Raw genomic sequence first — 17,355 nt, forward strand, 5'->3', positions numbered from 1 at the left:
GAGAGAATGCACAGAGGGGCTGGGACGGGCAAGGCAGGCAGGGTGGAGGGTGACGGGGACCATCAGATGACAGGGTGCGCAGGAGAGGACTTACGGGGCAAACCAGCCACATGTGTTAGATACTTTGCTTTTTATGTATTTTATTTTTCCTCTGGTGTGTAAAACAGATTGCCTACTTGTTAATTAATAATGAAGATTGTGCATATCTTGCAAATAAAAATACTCAGGCTTCTTCACCAGCTCCCCCTCTCCCTGAGGGAGCACTTACTCGGGAAGACAAATGACAATTGTGAAGTTGCTTTGAGGATGCAAAGTCAGAGAGAAGGGGTTATCAGCCAGGCCAACGCAGAGACTGACAGTATAATAAATATCCCTTCCTCCCAGCAGGGTTTCTATTCCTGACAAGAGGAATGTTCATATTCACCAGCTGTAGGGGTTAGACCTAGAAATTCCGGCCCTTTGAGTTTGGGGAGGGCTGAGGGACAGAGTGGACACCCCACGCTCTCAGCCTGGGATCTGTTCATATCCACCAGCTGCAGGGGTTAGACCGGGGAGGGCTGAGGGACAGAGTGGACACTCCATGCTCTCAGCCTGGGATCTGTTCATATCCACCAGCTGCAGGGGTTATACTCGGGGGAGCTGCAGGGACAGAGTGGACAGCCCACACTCTCAGCCTGTGATCTTGTTTTCCTTCTGTTATCTTGTAGCTGGCGGTCTCCTTTTTTTTTTTTATTAAAAATTAATATACGGTTCACTAAGAAACGTTACAAAACCTGTGCTTATATATTTTTCACAGGCAAAAAAATGAAAATAAGGAAAAAAAAGAACTGCCTGTGACCAAAGGCTGTAAACACCAGAGCTTTGGTGTTTTTAAGGAATTCCAAGCACGCCTCTTAGCATCACAAAATGAGCTGCTCACATAGAGACTAATCTGGATCACTGTGGCGCTGTCTTTCCAGCCTTAGTGAAGCAGCATTTATAGCTCTTTGGAGGCAAAAGATGTCATGAAAACTTTGCAAGCTCCTAAGAGCTGGGGCAGCCTGAGTGCAGCTCTTTCAGCCCTCCCGTTAGGCTCTCAGGCAAATCACTGGCCTCTTGCAGCCTCAGTGTTCCTGATCAGGTTGTAATAATCACTCCCTCCTCCGTGGGCTTCTGTAACTATTGAAATGGTCAGTGTAAGGTACACTGTTCTGTGCTGGGCACTGCATGCGGGCCCTGAGGAACAGATAGACGCAGTGTAGGCTTGCCTTAGAGAAATTCATAGCGTAGTGAGAGAGGTTAACATTGCCCCCAAATAGCCATTATATCCCACTGTAAGTGTTTATTACGATTCCGCCCAAGAACCTTGGGAATGTAGAGCGGGTGTTACTGAGGAGTTGGCATGTGAGTCGGCTTCGGGGGCTTGAGACTTTCCCAGATGGCAGCTGTAGGAGTGAGGAAGGAAGAGACTGGCTTCTTAGGTGCATTCCTGACAAAAGTCCCATTAAGCCCCAGGAGAGTTGGGCTAAGCCAGGTGCATTCCTGTCAGAAACCCAGTAAGCCCCAGGAGAGTTGGGCTAAGCCAGTTTGTATGTGATCCCAGAATCCCTTGGCTGCACGCTTAATATCAGGTACAGAATTAGTTTGTTATTCCTTGGAATTATTATCCAGCACTGGTGCCTGGATCCCTCATTCAAAAGCTATTTAATGCCTTTTCCCGACAGTCAGAAACAGTGGGGTTCATGGCCACGTGGCAGTTAGCTCTTGGAACGTAGATTATTTTCTGTCCTCTCTGGCTCTGACCATGAACCTGGCACTTACATCACAGCCCCTAGGGAGGGCTCAGAGTGGCAGGCAGAAAGAGAGACTGAGTCTCAAGCTGGTGTGATCTTTGCCACTCTGGCCAGATCACTCTACTCACGCTCTGGTCCTGCCCATATCCTTGGGGACAGTTTATTGAGGAGAAGTTGTTTGGATTTTAGAGCAAGAAGCATTTGCAAGTATTCTCTATAGCGGAACCCTTGCAAACTTCCCTCTACTGTATCCTGGGTTTTGGAAACTTTAATCTACCAATGATTTATTATTAAATCATTTTTCTATAGTTTATAATCATAAAAGCAAACTAGTAAACAGAAAAAGCAATTTCTTACTTTTTGGAAGAAGAAATGATATTTATATTACCCCGTGTGTGTATCTTATGGGCAAACATGTCATCCCCACCATGCATTTGGGTATATTGGGTCCAATGTGGAAGCCGCTCTCAGACTTTCAGAGTGTGTCTTGGTAATTACGTGCCCTGACTTCCTTTCATTCAGACTCACACCCAAGGATTGAGAGACTGAATATGCCAGTGGATGGTGTTCATAGCATGTATACACCTAGAACTCTAACCATGACCTGCAGAACCAGTTCAGGAGCCCAAGATGTTATCAATAGTGACCTGCCCGGAAAGCCGGCCTGATGTACGTCAGACTTCTAGCACTTCCACTCTCTGTCCTAACAATCCAAGAAGCCAAATAGTAATCCCTTAACAATAGACCCCAAACACCACCTGATTTTTCTCTCTGCTTCCAACAGAGCACACCATGGGCACATCTAACTGACCTCACAGGACACCCCACTTCTAGTTAGAGGGTCTGCAGCCTCCTGTGCCAGTGGCTTCAGTCAGGGCACACCTGCGTCTCTGCCCATTTCCCACTAAAGCTTCCCCACTCCCACATCTGCCTTTGAGTTTGCTCCACACAGGGGTGATGGTGGCTGACTCCCTTGTTATAATCAGCTCTGAACAGACAGTCTCTGCTTGTTCTCATTTGGGTGGTCTTCATTTATTTCCAGAAGGTTGTAAAATGAAAATAAAATAATAACATCTATGAACAGGTTGATCATGAAGCCTGGCTGAGGGGCCTTACGGCATTTGTTTAGTACTTTGTTTTGGGGGCACTTTCTGCACACGGTATTACTGATCTTCCATCCACCAGCACCCTGTTCTCAGAAGGATGTAACACTTTCCTCTACCCGCCTCTGTGCTGGTCCCACCCTCCTTACCTCCAGCATCACCAGGCAGAGAAGAGCATTCACATGTGCCGTGAATACAGCAAAGCCAATGGCTTCTGAAAACAGAGAAAGAGTCTCAGCTCTTCCACACCCTGACCACGCTCGAACCTTGCCCCTGCTCCGTTCAGGATAACCCCAAATTTAATTACAAATGAAGAAGCGCCTTTTCTCATTCTCACGGTCTGTCCTTGCTGTGTCTGTTTCAAGGTAATCTGACCTTTTAGTTGTTACTGTCATTTTTTTTAAACTCAAATTCATTACTATCTTCTATGTTGGCATTTTCAGCTTTAGAAATTTCCTCTTCACACACTTTTTAGAGTTCTCATTTGGATCTTCTGTTGTTTTTTTTGTTTGTTTGTTTTTTTCTTCTGAAATTTCAAAGTAAGACATTTTCCCCTTGAGGCTGCAGAGTAAAATTAAATGTGCAATAAATTGCTATAGATGATTGCCTTAGAGAAATTTCTAGTAATCCCTGGAGCACTGGAGCCAGAAAGGACTTCAGAGTTCATCTGGTCCACCCAGAGCCCCAGGTCCCCACAGGTGGCCCTTAGGTTGTCAGTATCTCCTCACCTGTAGATGTCATGCTTTGGGAAAAAGGAAACTACAGCATTCATTTGGGAAATGGTGCTCTTAAGTAAAAGGGTGATTTAGTTTTAACCTTTTTTCTTTTCAATTCTTTGATTTTAGAAAGATGTAATTGCCAGCCAAACTCACCAGTCAGTATTGAGTGAGCAGTGTTTTACGTGGAGTTAATGTAATGGTGTGTAAATGTGGGAAGCTTGATGTTTGGTTAGTGTGACCAGGCTTACAGCTGTTAATGTTGATACACTTTCCTGAGGTTGGAAATACTCTGTACAGCTTGGGAAGCTGACTATCACTTTTGGGGGTCCCTAGACATCCTGGGTTTCAGGTTGGAGGAATCAGTCTAAGTAAAGGCCCCAAGAAGTACCACAACTTGCCCAAATTGTTCAGGACTGTGATTAAACCCACTTCCCTAGATGTTGTTCCTCGGCCCTTCCCGCAGATCTTAAGAGGGCGTCTTGCAGCTTCCAGGGCCAGCATTACAGATGTCCGGGTGATGACCAACAGCAGCTGGGGTTTATCAGGCGCCTCCCCTGTGTCTTCTAAATGCTTTACCTGCCTGGGCATGTTCACTCCTCACAACCGCATACAAGGTGGGCACTGTCACTGTCCCTACCTCACAGAGAAGCCAGCTGAAATAGGTTAAGGGACTTGCCTCTGGTTGCAGAACTGGTATGTAGCAGAGATGTGGCTGGGGAAATGGAAAACAAAACAAGAGCGAATTCTCTCTGACACTGTGACCTGTGTACTGTAGCCTGGCTGCAGCATTGCCCTTCCTGAGACAGCTGGTAGTCTCTGCTCAGTGTTAGGGGACACTCCCCAAGAGAGATGAGCATCTGGTGGGGAGCCAGCCGTGTAAACCACGCATCTGAATACTGTGTGGTAAGTGTGGTTAGCCTGGGTGCCAGGGAGGGGTCCCCAACCACTCCTGGTAGGACCAGGCAGGACAGGATTTCCTGGAGAACATGGCACCAAGCTGCTTCTTGAATTGTGGATATGGGCGAGCCAGATGAAGAGGGTGGGAAGGGCTCCTCTGAATGTGGTGTCAGCATCCGAAGTGTCTTTAGGGAAACGAAGTCAAAGGCATATCTGGGGTATGAAGTGCTCACAGCATGGGGGTCTGTTTCTTAGGGCTGCGGGCTGCTGTAAAAATCTGCCACAGACCAGGTAGCTTCAACTAAGGGCATTTGTTCTTTCTTAGTTCTGGAAGTGCCAGTCTGGGTGGACTCTCTGGGAAACGTCTATTGCGTGTCTCCTGGTTGCTGGTGGTGGCTGGCGATGTGGTGCCCAGTGGCTGCAGCTGCACTGCTCTGATCTCTGCCTGTCCCCAAGCCCTTCTTCCCTGGCTGTCTCTGTGTCTTCCCTTCTCTTCTTGTTAGAGCTCTAGCCATTGGCCCACTGTGATTCAGTAGGACATCTTTTTAAATCATCCCAAGTACATGACCTTGTTTCCAGTTAACATTGCCTGTCCTAGGTAGACATGACTTTGGAGAGGGACATTATCCACTCAGTGTGGGGGCAGAGACAGAAGCTAAGGTAGGGACAGTGGGACATTATGAGTGACGTTGACATTTACTTTGTCAAAAAGTCCTGCTTTCCCAAGTGGTGCTCCTGAATTCATGGTTTGTTCCTGAAGAAAGATAGTGTGTTACCATCACAAGCATGTGTTTTGGCTTCTAGCTGTGCATGGCACCTAGGTTTAGAGTTATAAGTGAGGACTTCTTTATTTTCTTTGAGACAGAGTCTTACTCTGGTGCCCAGGCTAGAGTGCTGTGACATCATAGCTCAAGACAACCTCAAACTCCTGGCCTCAAGGGATCCTCCTGCCTCATTCTCCTGAGTAGCTGGGACTATAGGAGCCTGCCAAGATGCTCTGCTAATCATCTTTTTTTTTCTTAAAAAAAAATGAAGGAACATGTGGGTGATTCATGCTGTGTGGCTCAATGCCCAGCCAGTAGTAGTCTGTGAATACTTCTTTGTGACTGACGGATTGTCAGTATAGGCACCAATATTTCTTGTCCCTCCCAATGCAATTCTGCATGTCTTTGGGGTCACACACAGTCTACTTGGGCCCCCATGATACGTGGTCATGGCCCCCTGGGCTCTGCACTGTTTATGAGCCACGAGGGAGGGGAGCCAGCTGATTGAAAAAAGAACCCAGAATGTGGCATGGCTCTGCTGTGGGGTGTATCTGGAAGGCTGAAATCCTCCCTCTCTTCTGTTTTTGTTTTTTTAATATAAAATCTGTGGTCATTTCTAATTTTTGATGGCTGGTGCGGAGGGAACTATTCCAGATGGCTGAACTGTGGCTTCTCAATGCCTCCCCATTACTCCTCCAACCCAGCTGGACAGGCTGGTTTGGCCTCACATGGTGCCAAAAGAGTTACCACATCCATCGACACTGTCACTGCTCTCGTGTCATAGTTCCACTTTCCAGACAAGCCCGGTTGCTACTTAGAGTCCAGTTTTCCAATTGCCAACCTCTCCCCTCCCCCATTTCGCCGCCACTTTCATCACCAAGGGCTGTCTGTGAGGTGTGCCCATGTGTGTCCATCCACCCCTTTCCTGGGCGAGGAGGCATGTGGACTTGCTGGAGCAGGCCCACGCCTTAAGTGGGGGACGGGGACGAGCATTTCCCAAAGGACAGGGCACCACATGGAATGTACACATGGCTGAGGACAGACAGGCCTGCACAGTGGGGAGAAGGCTATGTCCACATCCTAAGATGATGGGTCCAAACCACCCTCTGCCTGGGCAGTGGGCAGGTCCCTTCTGCTCCTCTCCCAAGAGGGTCTCTGCAGCAGCCCCCTTGGCCTGGGCAGCAAGGAAGTCAGAGAGTAAGGGGACAGCCTGCAGCGAGGTGATGGTTCTCAAGGGATTTGGGGTCCTGATTTGAGTGAAACACAGTAAGAGACTGACCTTTTGCCCAGATAAACAGAAGACTGAAAAATCAAGACTCTGTCCCTGGCTCTGCTATAAATGAGTTTACAGCTTCATTTTAGACTTTCTAAACCTAAGTGCCATGGTTATTCTCCTGCACTGTGACAGGTGCTCTGCCTCTCTCTGCCTTGTGAAGGGCCTGAAGCACATCTCCCATTTGTGAAGGTGTGTGATGAACAAAGTGTCTGTGAGGAGTCCCGCCAGGAACTCTGTTCTTACCTCCTCATCTCTGGGCCCTCTGCTAATCCATCAGTTAATTAAGCAGTTTCTGTGGAGCTTCTACTGTCTGCACAGAGTAAAGGACCACATGCTGTGAAGGACGCAGGAGAAGGGTACGGCAGGAAGAGTTTGGGTGGCAAGTTTATTAGAAAAGACGTAGATGAAGCAATTAAAAACAGTCCAGCACTGATTTGTGTGGTCCTGGCTCTAATGAGATGGGTGATCAGAGAAATGAATTTTCATGGGCTGGAGTAGATAACAATGGCTTTCCTAAGGCAGATACTCTAGAAGGTTCTAGAAGACTGGGTGGGGTTTGCATGTTCTAGCAGGTCACTGCTGCACAGGGCCTCAGAGGGAGAATGAGGAGGCCTGTAGAAAGCCCTAGGCCCACAGGAACGGTATTAAAGGCTCGCGGCATTAGGAAGGTTGAGAACCACTGCCTTAGGCAGACGGAGACTTGCAGAGGCCCCTTCAAACTGACTTTAATTCAATATTTTCCTAGAAGGGTCTTTTGACCACAGATCCTCACTAAGCCTTACGGGGGGCTTGGCCTTTGCAGTAAGCCCTTTCCTGGCACACAGAACAATTGGGGGTGGCGGGGGGACCTTTGCTGTCCCTGTTTCTAGAAGCACAAGGCTTAGATAAGGTTCATATAGTCACATGGCTGGGACATCATAACAAGGAAACTATTCATTGCCTAGGTGGCTTAGACAACAGAAATTTATTTCTTTTGGTTTGGGGGAGTCCAAGATCAAGGTGTTGATTTGTTTCCTGGTGAGGGTTTTCGCCCTGGTTTGCTAATGAGTACCTGTTTGTATTTTCACATGGCGGAGAGAGAGACTGTTTTTCTCTCAGGTCTCTTCTTACAAGGGTGCTAATCCCATCCATGGGGGTTCTACCCTCAGACCTGATTACCAAGGACGCTGATCCCATTCATGGGGGCTCCACCCTCAGACCTGATTACCTCCCAAAGGCCCTTCAAAGGGCTGATGTAATGTAATTATCATGATTGCAGTGGGGTTCAACACACTTTGATTCTCCAGTAGGTTATTAGAAGGCATTACTGCTATCCTTCTTTATTATTTTTATTTTTATTTTTATTTTTTGAGACAGAGTCTCACGATGTCACCTTCAGTAGAATGCTGTGACATCACAGCTCACAGCAACCTCGGACTCTTGGGCTTAAGCCAGTGGTTCTCAACCTTCCTAATGCCTCCTAATGCTATGACCCTTTAATACAGTTCCTCATGTTGTGGTGACCCCCAACCATAAAATTATTTTCGTTGCTACTTCATAACTGTAATTTTGCTACTGTTATGAATCATAATGTAAATATCTGATATGCAGGATATATTTTCATTGTTACAAAGAGGTCACGACCCACAGGTTGAGAACTGCAGGCTTAAGTGATTCTCTTGCCTCAGTCTCCCAGGCAGTTGGGACTACAGACGCCTGTCATTATAACACCTGGCTATTTTTTGGTTGTAGTTGTCATTATTGTTTGGCAGGACCAGGCTGGGTTTGAACCCGCCAGCTCTGGTGTATGTGGCTGGCACCCTAACCACTGAGCTGCAGGTGCCAAGCCTCCTTCTTTGTTTTAATTCCCTTAGCTGTTCAGTATCTTTTATACTGTTATTATTATTTTTTTTTTTTTGGCTGGGGTCAGGTTTGAACCTGCCACCTGTGGTATATGGGGCCAGCGCCAGTGTTCAGTCTTTGATCAATGTAGGCAGCTCTCTCTGTAGCATTAGCTGGTCTGTGTTTCTCTCCTTTGTCATATATTGTTAGGAAACACTCTTGCCACCCAACTCGAAAGAGTCTAAATCCTATTTATTCCCAAACCTCATTTTTCTTTGCTTCCTTCCTGAGGCCACCAGGTATTCAGCCTTTCTTCTATTTAGTAATTAAAAAAAAAAAAGTAAATTTTTTTTTTCTGCTCATACAAATGGAAAAGGTGCCTACAGACAGAACTTTTAAGGAAGGCATCATCATTTATAGAAAATCTACATTCAAGGACGGAATGGATGGGCCACCGTAACTAACTAAAACCCGATGATGACCACACCAGAGTGCCTTCACGTATCAGCACAGTGAATGCTGTTCTGTTTATTTTTTGAGCGTGTGCTGATAATATACATTTAATGAAAAAAATGTTATAGATTGTCGTTTCCTGGGACAGCGGGCTTCCCCTTACTACTGGCATGGGGTGCTGCCCCATTCTGGAGGGAAAGGTTTCCTGATAAGCACAGAAAGGAAACCTGGTGGAAAGCTTCTTTCCCATTTCTGCCTCTCAGTTGTTTAGAGGTGATGAATTACCCTCCCGAAGATCTTTTGTGCACATGTAAGCAGATGTATGTATTTTTGCATGTTACATAAATGACGGCCCAGCCTGTGATCTGCTCTGCCCCCCACTTTCTCACCCCGGCGTGTGTCTCAGAGGAGTTCCGTATGACATGGAGAACACCTGCCTGTGTGCACGCTGCATCCTCATTATTGGTGGATTCTATATTTGCAAATTCACCTACTCACTGAATTTATTTGTAACTCCAAATTAATAGCCACAGAGTTTTTCAGTCATTCACCAGCACGTGCAGAGTGCAGAAAAATGTGACTGGGCGATGTACATACTCCCCGCCGAGGGCAGCAAGGGGACGCTCTGTCTTCCTCTGGCTCTCGTACGTAAACTAGCGTCCATTTGAGTCTACTCAGTGCCACGGTTTCCACCTTCTTGTGCTTTTTGCCGGTGCTTTTGCTGTTGTGGACAGCCCCGAGCACAGGGCTGAAGTGCCATCCAGCGTTCACCAGTGCAGGGAGGCAGGGCATGCCTCTGAGAAAACATACGCAAGTTTAGGAAGGTTCATTCGGACGTGAGTGGTAATGTGCCGGCTGTGATTCAGTGTTAATGATTCGACAGTCTGTATTAAGCAGAAACATAGAAGACAAGGTTACTAATTGATCAGTTGACGAACATGTGATCAGAGGCTCACGGGAAACTGAACTAACAGTGTGTTTCCCCATGAGCAGCCAGTGGTTCAGTATTTTGCTAATTCAGCTTTCACAGCAACTATATAGGACACAACTACCAAGAATAATGAGCTCTCACACACGTATATGTGACACAGAGACAGCCACATAGTGTTCCACTGTACGGACGGCCCACCATTTATATAGTTCTCTATTGATGGACTCTGGGGTTTTCCTCAACACTTGCCGTTACAAATAATACTATGATGAATAAATGTGGATAGACCCACTTTCCAGGGATCAGAGCATATATGTGAGGAAATTTCCTAGAGGTCAGATTCTTGGATCAAGTCATGTTTACCTTTGTAATTTTGGTAAATATTCCTCTATTTTCTCCATTTATGGCTGCCCGGAGCTGCTCACCGCCTGCCAGCTCCTGGAGTTCCTTCTCCACATGCCTGGTAGCAGAACAGAGCACAGGCCTCAGGCCTTTCTTCTTCTTCTTCTTTTTTTAAAGACACACAGAAATTTATTTTTCAGAAGACCTCTAGATGCCATGGGCATAGGAATAAGTTTATGCAGGCAGAATGGGGACTGAAGACCCCTTCTTGGCAAGAGAAAACACCCCCAGAAAAAGGAGAAAGCAAATAAGCTGAGCCAGGTGGAACAGAGGAAAGTCAGCGAGTTTACCTTTAAACCAGCTGCTAAATTTCCTATCCGAGCAAGTTTCCTGCTCTTCCTAGAAGCCTGGCCTGTTGGGGATACTGCTTGCAAACTTTCCCTGCTGGGTCTGTCGGACACTCTGAATGAATAATGGTCACAGAGGAAGCTGTGTGCAAGGCCTGGCAAGAAAGATTAACTAGGCTGCCTCCTGCCCAGTCAACAGCCAAAGCAAATACCCATTGTGGAGGTTTGTATTTGGCTGGGGCAGAGATCAAGGGAACAGCCCAAGTCCTGAAATATGGGCAGGAGGGCTTATCTCCCTTATCTCGGAGGAAGACCCTCTGTGGTGGCGATGAGAGGAAAATTCCTCTCTCCCACCAATTCTTCAAAGGTGATTGATGCCAGTGGTGTTTTACTCTGCAGTGAACTAGTGGAGATTAACTCCTGGCTTCTCTAGGACAACACAGATTCTTTCCTGTCAGTATGAATCAGCTATGCAAACTATACCTAAAGGTGGAATAAAGATCTTTTGTTATACAGGCGCAAATACACAAATAATAATTTACATGAAAAAAGTAGTAGCACTCTTGGTGCAGATGTGCGGTATGCTGCTTCAGCCATGAATGATTTTCTAAGCCCACTCTGATTCTGAAACTCGTTCATACTAGAATATATATCATAGTTATTTTTACCTAGAATTTGAAACTGAGGAGAGGCAAGAAAGATTCCCTGAGAAGGCCGCTGTGGAAATGTGTCTTCCCCAGTGGGGATAGTGCCAGGGGTCCTGAGTCACCAGACAGTGTCGTGTCCCCAGCTCTGTGTCCCCATGCTTGGGAATGCTGTTATTTTGTTGACATATCGTCACACAGATTCTGACATTTGCAGGCCCCTGTTACTCCTTCCTTACATGTCAGAGCCTATGCTAAATATAGTAGAATCTCTGTAAGTTGCCCACCCGGAGGACCAGAGCAGACTGGTGAATATGGAGGTCAACATGAAGAGCTAGGCCTGCTGTGCTGTGCTGCGTGTCTGGTCAGTGCAGGGAGATGGTCAGCTATGGGGATTCTACTGTGCTTGGTGGATATTTCGTTTGAACTTACAAGTAGGACTCTTTGTTGCCTCTGTTGAAAGCTGTGTAATGACTGGTACTTATGTCTTACCCAAAGCTGCGCACTCTGTACGTGATACAGTAAAGATTTGAACTCAGGAGTGTTTGCCTTTAGAACCTGAGGTCCGTATGACTGTGTACTCTTCAATCATTCATTCTTTCATTCGCAAAATACTGATCGCCTTCCAAGAGTCTGGCACTGCATTGATTGCTCAGAATGTAATGGTGAATGAAATGGATAGAGTTCTTTGTAGATCTTTTTGGGAGTGCTAGATGTTAATTTTAAAACACATACACATATGTGGATGAAGGAGGGTAGCAAAGAAGCCTGAACAAGGACATCCACAAGGTCTTTTGGATCAGGGAGGGCTTTTCCTAGTAACTGATGCTGGGACTGCGTCTGGAAGGTGACTCAGGGTTACCTAGTCACAGGTGAGGAGGGAAGGAGAGTTTCGTGCAGCATGAGAAAGCGTGATGTGCTCGAGGAACCAAAACAGAGCTGGCGTGGCTGGTTTACAAGGAAAAGCAGAGAGGAGAGGAGCCCAGGCAGCTGTCACACGTCAGACTAACAATAGTTCCCTGAAACAATGTGAAACCCAAGAAATAAATAGGTTTGGGGGTGCCTAAGTTGGTGAACACTGATGGATTGCATGGTGAGCATGGTCGTCTGTGCTGGGAACTTGCGTGACTGTGAGGCTGCTTCAGGAGCTCTGATCTTTAAGGCCGCGGCTCAGAGAAGCAAAAGAGTGTACAGGAAACCCTTGTCTCCTCACCACAGGGGCACGGCTAGAGGAGCACCTGCTGATACCCAAGGCTAGGAGAGAGGGCGGAGTTCAGGCAGTCACCAAGGCAGGGTGAGGGAGGACCCCACGGCAGACCAGCAGGGAGCGGCCTAGGGGCAGTGGTTGGTCCCTGCTTCTCCTGGGAGAAAGGGGTTCATGTAAACACCTGCCCCAGATGTGGTCTTGGGACTTCAGTCCCTGTGCCTCCCAGAGGCCCCCTCTGTCCTCTTCAGTTCCAGAGGCAGAGGCCACAGGACAGCGCTGTGCTGGACGTCCTGAGGGCAGCTCTTCCCTGCCCAACTTGGCACCCCTCACTCTCTGCACAGAGGGTTCCACACGTGGGATTGTTCATATTTTCACAGCAAGATAGTGCCCTGTGGTTTTTTCTTTAAAATAATTATAATTTCGGAAAGTAATTTTGATAAAAAACTTGCCATTTGTGTAGAAAGCCTAACGGAGCAGTGGCACTGCCCCAGCAGCTCGACTCTTTCACTGCGAATCAAGGCCAGGGGTGCTGGGCTCGTCTGCAGCTAGCAGAAGTCCCCATGCTTCCCAGATACAAACCCCGCCTCAGCCGTGAGAGGAAAGGAAGGTCACGGTACTCAGGCACCAGAAACCCTGGGCCCCGCCTGGGGTGAGAAGATTGGCCAACCCAGTGCGTGGCCCTAAGTTGTGGGAGAGCCTGAGTCCCATTCTGGACCAGGTGCTTCTCTGTGTCTGCTGAATGGGCCCTTAACAAGGAATCAAGTCTATTTTTGTGTATAGTGTTTGAATAACAGAATCCTGGTGACAGCAGACTGATGGACAGCTGTTTGTTACGTGACAGTCACTCTCCTCATTTCTGCAGAGTTAGTTGTTCGTGTTGACTGCTCTCTGGGGGCCCTTGGCATCCTCCTTCCTTTCCGCTCTGGGTCCCTGTCTCAGCCGTCTGCCTCTGCAGCATACTTCCCTGTCTCCATCCCCCCCCCATAATAGATATATTTATTTGATTAACATGCTGGAATCCTGCAAAAAATATAAGTTTATTTTTCTCCTTAATCTCAACTCTTATAAAAGTTTGTATCATTCACTTTTAATCAGATTTCTCTCCTCCTACCTCTGCAGCTGTCTGTGTTCATCTGTTTTCACCTCTTGCCTGACCTGGGGCTTCTGTGTCTCCACTGCCCTCTCTTCTACATGGCAGTGAGTCTTTACTCCCAAAAGCCTGCCTCATAAATCATGGTTGCCGTCTTCCCATTAGGTAACCCTTGTGCCCATCCTGTTTCTCTTTGGTGACCTCTGGGCATTCCTCACGCTTAGAATATTATTCTTGCAGAACAAAGAAGTCTGTGTCCTCCACCAGACTCTGGCTGTGACTGCTCAGCGTTGTTGGGGTCGTGTGTTCCTTCACATCAGCCAAGGGTCGTGACATTAGGGTACAAGATACATTTATAACTTCTGGTGGCCTGTATGTGGGGCAGGTAACGCTGAGACAATGATGAATGTCTCCTGATGAATAGCAGAAAACCTTGCAGAAAGTACATTGAAAAAATAAGGGTAGTGCATTGAGTTCTGCTAATTTGCAGCAACAGGTCGCTGGGGACTCGGATCTGGCAACTCCTTCCCTCTGTACCTACCCGTCCGGTGGATCCCCCTCGGAACTCTGCGAGTGTTACCTTATGTAATTATCAGAACATTTCATCGTGTGAGCTGGGCTGTGCTCACTTCACAAATGACAAACAGAGGGTCAGAAACCAAAGGCAGCAGGGATAGAAGCAAAACCGAGGTCACCTGATTGTGGCGCCTTTGACCTTGCCCCTCCCTTTGGGGCATCGCAGGTCTTTATTTTTAAGAAGACGCTTTCACTCCTGGCTCAGCCACTTTACATCTGAATGACATTCGTAGTTCCAGGGTCCTGCAGAACATTTTGCACATGAGGGACTAAGCTGCAGTTCTCAACCTGTGGGTCGCAACCCCTTTGGACTGTATTAAAGGGTTGCGGCATTAGGAAGGTTGAGAACCACTGCACTAAAGGAATTCTCCTGCCCACGGTGTGCAGCGGGCCGGGGCAGTGCTCACATGGTCTTCCTCAGTGGGTTCTTCTGCCCAGAGAGTCTCTGGCCCTGCAGGTCTGTAGAAAGTCCAGGGCTCAGACGCTGTGGTGCCATCTGCTTTATGGGGTGGCCTTGAAAACTGTCCTGGGGTGAATCTGGACTCCAGACCCTGCTAGTGGGTGGCCGTGGTCAAGCTCCTTCATTTTGTTAAGCTTAGTTTCCCCATATGAAAATTTGAAGCTTAGATGTAATAAATCACATGAGCATAAGTCTGGGAGCCTGGGCCTGGTGGAGCAGGTGCTCAACCCCTGTCTCCTCTGTCTAATGGGTAGGGTGATGTTGAACCTTTTTCTGATACTATATTTGCCGGAGCAGGGGTGTGGGTAGGTAAAAATCAACCTAAGGCTGACTGGAATGAGCTAGTGGGAAAACGCAAGGGTCTGTCCTCCAGGACTGCCGGCTGCTCAGGGATGTGTGTTTTGTAGAAGCCCTAAATAATTGCCAAGGAGCTGGAAAGCCCAAGAGAAAATATTACAGCGCTCAATACCATTCTTGTTTTAAAGAACCTGAGTGCATACAAAGAGTGTAAAATATGGTGCTGGCATTTGCACGTTGCAGCTTTGCTTGAAGGGACATGCTCGTCTTGTCTTTACTTGGCTGCTGTCCAGCCCCAACATTTAAGTCTAGCCAGAAGAGAGTTAAGATATTCCGAAGCTCTGGATGGCAGCACACGGCCTCAGCCACCAGCACGGCACAGCTGGTTGTAGCCCTGCAGTCCCCTCCCTTCTGCTCATGAGGGGTGGTGTTTGGTCACGGCATGGTGACTTTAATAGATATTAAAAATGTGGCTGTTTAAGCGTGTCATTCTCAAAGCCCCCCAGAAGCTCTCTTTGGAAGCATCTGTGAGAACACAGGACTGGGCCATTACCTGCTTGAAACAGGAACTATTCCTTTTGATCTGTGATACCAGACGGCAAAATAGTCTTGTAATCATGTATAATTTGTCTATTAGCTTTGTCTTTGTGCCAAGTTTAGTTAAAAGAAAAATCGTGTGCAAATGGAGATTATTTTTATTGTGACTTCCTGATGGAAAAAGGCATTTTCCTGCGAAGTTATTAACTTGGTTTTACAGCTGACCTTTAAAGGAATTTTTATGACTTCAGATGCTCAAGAGCTCGGCAAATATTATCCTCCATGTAATTTAAGCAGTCGTAACAGCTTTGTCCATAACTACTGAATACGTATTGGAAGACATAATGTTGATCATTTATAATTTTTGATATTGTAAAAGAAAAAAAATCTTGTTTCATTGGTCCATTGAGTGATGGTTGACCTTTTCCTAATAAATTTCCTCTTCACATTTCAGCTGTATGTAATCCTAGAAGGCCACTGGGGGGTATTTGCAGCCCCTAAAGTGAACAGTCATGATGTTACATGAGTTTGTAACATGACAAATGAGTTTGTTTGGACTCTCGTTATCCATTCTGTCTATTGTGGTGGGGAATGCACGAACCCTCGGTGGAACTGTGGCCTGAAATTTCTTTAACACCAGGAGTTGTAGAGTCTTTATGGTATCTCTCCTCCCAGCCGTCTTGCTGTACATACTCGGCACTTGTGTGTTGTTTGCGTGCAATATTCTCCACTTTCACGCCTAGCTATGACCTTGGGCAAGTTGCCTTACTTCTTGAGTTGTTCCTTCCTCTGGACTAAATGATCAGTTGTTCCAGTAACAGAGGAAACAGTGTGAAAAATGGCAAAAATATTTTCTGTGTGCTTAAAACTCCAGCTCTGGGCACAGGTGTAAGGTGAGGAACAGGCTGCCTGTGGGCCCCTTTCTGTACCACATTCTCTCTCAGAGCCCTTGTGTTTGACCTTCCAACTCTCCCTTTACCCTGCCTCCAAAACCATGGCTGGGAAAGGACCTTACACGTTCATTTATACTAAGAGGTAAATGAATGATAAGCCTAGGTCTTTCATTTTGGTCAGAGCAGTAAATCTTAAACACAAAGGAATCTCTATTCTGGAAAATACAGTTCTATGAGCCCAGGGAAGATGCTTTTAACATGCTTCTTTCTTAGCTCACTGCCTTGCCATTTGCTGATTGTACATTGAAAATAGAGCCCTGTGGTCACAGAATTGTGGGCTTTTGGGTGATTTCAGTCTAGAATAGCCAGATCTCAATGGACTTATCTTTTCTCTCCCCCCAAACCTGCTGCTTCTCCTATATATTCTCTCAGGATTTGATTGATCACAACAAACTTCTTCTGTTCATCGGCACTAAAAACTACTGAATTATTAATAAGTTTGATCTGCTCACTGTGACTGCACCAGGCCCAACACTGCTCCTGCCACCTGTCCCTCCCTGCTGTTTCAGAATGACATCAAGCCTTTGTCAGCTCCCATGTGGCTGGGTGCCTCTGCCTCTGACCCTTGCTCTACGTCCATTCTCTTCTATCCAGTCTAGAAATTGTGCTCCCAGAAATGCTTTTCTTGTGTAAGGATGGGATCTTTATATTCCATTGAATAGAGCGTTTGCTCATAAGTTAAAACCCAGACTTCTTGATCGGGCTCCCAGGGTCCTTTCTAGAGGCTGCCAAAGTAGGGCTTGCCTTACTTATTATACATGCTTGAAATTAGATGGAAAGTGCAGGATACCAAGGAAAGAGACCAGCTAAAGGATTTCACTCTCTTTTCATTCCCTGCTAAAGGTGGTGTCCATAGTTTTATGCCTCTTTGTGAAGATGCAATGCTCAAAGTATCCAAAAGAACCTAAACCAAGGGTGGTTGTGGCTTAATCATTCCAGGAGGAGGGACATGGAGAGTTACAGTTGAGCAGGACCAGGGGGCTGTGCCAAGAAGGGGGCTGGAAGGGGGGATGGATCTGAGTGCGTCTACTCTTAGGAAGGAAACAGTGGGCCCTGGGGTGCAGTCACCTCCTTGGAGACACTGGAGCAGGGTATCCATGATATTTTACAGAAACATAAAAGGAAGAGAGTTGACGACTGAGCCACTTGGGAACGTGCAGGTGTCC

The 17,355-nt window shown here is 46.9% G+C and overlaps 1 protein-coding gene across 1 annotated transcript in view; it reads left to right on the plus strand.

Annotated features, from left to right (window-relative positions):
• The window catches only part of ZMAT4 (zinc finger matrin-type 4), a 350,346-nt gene that overhangs the window by 185,908 nt on the left and 147,083 nt on the right, over positions 1–17,355 (plus strand). The gene's annotated exons all lie outside the window — the stretch shown is intronic.

This window comes from Otolemur garnettii, unplaced genomic scaffold (genome assembly GCF_000181295.1).
Source record: "Otolemur garnettii isolate 467f Iridium unplaced genomic scaffold, OtoGar3 scaffold00197, whole genome shotgun sequence".
Classification (NCBI taxonomy): Eukaryota; Metazoa; Chordata; class Mammalia; order Primates; family Galagidae; genus Otolemur; species Otolemur garnettii.